Source organism: Lactuca sativa, chromosome 5 (genome assembly GCF_002870075.4).
Source record: "Lactuca sativa cultivar Salinas chromosome 5, Lsat_Salinas_v11, whole genome shotgun sequence".
Classification (NCBI taxonomy): Eukaryota; Viridiplantae; Streptophyta; class Magnoliopsida; order Asterales; family Asteraceae; genus Lactuca; species Lactuca sativa.
The window spans coordinates 291,671,406-291,674,483 of NC_056627.2; positions in this window are offsets into that span (position 1 = coordinate 291,671,406).

Sequence of the window (3,078 nt, forward strand, 5' to 3'; positions counted from 1 at the left end):
GACTCAGACAAGAGTTGCGCCGCAGGACCAAATACCTTACCCTAAGACCATTTAAATCATGTAGCATGTGACTTAGAGTATGCACCCAATAGTTAGTTCACACGTGAAAAGAGTCACAAACAATCAATTGAGGTACTCTACATAAGATAAGGCATCAAAGATCAGGTAATTATATCAAACAATTCATGAGGATCCCTATCTTATTACTAGCATGTTGTTCTAACATATCACATAATATCAAATAACTTGTATGGTATTTTGGGGTCTACATACTGGCTCTGGCTGATCGTACACTTCACACCCTCTTTTACTTATTTTGAAAACCATTTAAAAATTATTTTGAAAATCTTTCCTTGATTTGAGACTGGATTCACACCAGTGTTCCTCCAATTCACTCAAACCAAGGCTCTGATACCAACTTGTAACGCCCATAAAATTCAAGCCAATTTAAAACTTTTCAAAACATTTAAAATCAACAGTTATTACAGATTTGTTTTCAAAATGTATAATATCAGAGTTCTCCCAGAAACATAAACAAATCATGAGGAGCTGTACGATCATGCCTTCGCCTTGCCGCGGTCCCTTGACGTACCTGAAACAATAAACTGAAACTGTAAGCCCGAAAGCTTAATGAGTTCCCCCAAAATACCGATATACTATACATAATACATATACAATTAACAACATATACTGGGTCCACAGCTTTACAGATTGGATTACCCCCTGGGCCCACAGTGTGAGTCTAGATTGCCTTCCAGGCCCACAGCTCACATCTGGTTTGCCACCGAGCATACAATACGAGTCTCCCTTAGCTCGTATCTGGAATGCTCCCGAGTTTGTTTGTTACCGCACAAAGCAGTATCACCTCAACCCATCCCACATAATATGTCGACATATAACACAACTGATGCACATACAGATAATCACATAATACTACAGGTAGTCCTATAGATCTACCTAACTGTCATAGCAACTAGCATGCAACACTAACTCATACTCACATACTACCAACTGCTAGGATATCATATCCACTAAGCATACATATAATCAGATAATAACACAGGTAGTCCTACAGATCTACCAATCTGGCATAACAACTAGCATGAAAACTAACTCATACACAATCATGATACTACCGATAGGATAACATATTCATTGGGTCGGCCTTGGTGCCTTAGACCTGTTAGTATAGTGAGGTAACTCACCTCACAAGTAGCTCGGAAGGTAGTTTCAAACTCCTCTAGATGTAACTCTAACTCTAACACCTATATTCACCAATGTCCTTTTCTATCAATATTCAACTTACCAAAACACCCTAAGAAGTCAACTGGTCAACCCTAGGTCAAAGTCAAAGTCAACTATCACGGTCAACAGTCCATGTTGAACTTAACTCGTCGAGTACCCTTATCTACTCCCCAAGTTCCTTGCAATACTTTCCAACTCGCCGAGTCACTCGTCTGACACGTCGAGCCTAAGTCAATCTTCATCGGACTCGCTGAGTCACTCTACTGACTCGCCGAGTCTACGACAATCTTCATCGGACTCACCGAGTCGACCATGCCACTCGCCGAGTCCCTTTGGTACTTCATCCATACAGATGCTTTTTAAGCCAGACTAAGGCTCCATACTGTAGATCCAAGCTCCTAGGGCATGTTTATCACATAAAGTTGCAAACTTTGCATGCATGCAAGGTGCTAATGACTTAAATCAAGCTAAAGAAGAGGGTCTAGGAAAAAGAGCTTCACCAACATGATAAAAACTAAGACTTTATGATGATAAGAGCCAAGATGAGCCTAGATCTGAAGTTGCAACTTCGGATCTTGGTTCATCACTCGAAATACCATACCAAAAGATGAAAATAGTCACGAAGCTCAAATAAAAAAGGGATCTAGCTAGAAGAAGCTCAAGGTGATGACTTGATACCTTCAAATCCCCGGGGATTAGGGTTTCACCCTCCAACTCCAACTCATTGAGTCACTCTTCCAACTCGGCGAGTTGGTCACTTATATACGTGGCCCAATCCCGCTCCTACTCGACGAGTCAGGACATCCACTCGTCGAGTAAACCTTGAAACTTGAAATTTAAAGTCATACTATCAATACCTGAGAATCGGGGTGTTACAATGTAGCATATTGCAGAGTATAAATACATGAGTCTTGTATCATTCTGAGAGGTTTTGGCATGTGTGATTGGAGATACTGCTCGGGAATCGCTCTCGATAGATTGTGACAGAGGAGATATACTGTTATACGGGATATATAGGTTCAAGTATGAGATCCGTTGAGGTATCTTTTACCTCCATTAATTTGTAATTATGATGTGACCGACATTGAGAGATGACAGACCAGAGTATATGTTATCGGTTTCCGTGATATGGCGCTATTACATACACATTAGTGATATTGTGACCAAATCTCACAACTAAAGATTTAGTTGAGACTGTAAGGGTTATAAAACAAATATTTGAGAAATACCTATTAAGAGAGAATTAAATAATGGCTTACAATTTAAGACTATTGTGATTATAATATAAGATTTAATTATTATTATGACAAGAGTGTTTGATTAGTGTCTAAGCCCGTAACTATATTTGGTATGTACTTGACCCAGTTATGCATGGTCCTTTTGGGTTGCCTTCACCAAAGCAACTTGACAGGATGATTTATGGAGAGAGAGAGAGAGAGAGAGGTTATTATAGTTTATTAATATATCATATGAATAAAATATTAAAGGAGAAATCATATAGTTTAATTAATATTAGTCAAGAATTAATTTTGTGGCTAAAAGAGATTAACTAAATAAAGGGTACTGGAATTGTCAATTGTGTGATAGTTGGTTTTGGGCAGTGAAATTTCTTAGATATAAGGGGGACAAAATTAGGAGTGGAAGAGCACTCTAATTTCGTCCAAGAAGGCCTTACTCTAGAAGGTTCTCAAGCTGCTTAGGGCCTAAGTCATCCAATTAGGGTTTTGACTGAAACCCTAGCAGCTCAGCTATATAAAGGACTCCAGGGCTTCAGTTTCGGCTACACCAAGAACCCTAGAGTTACTATAGCCGAAAAATAGCCTATCTCTTTCT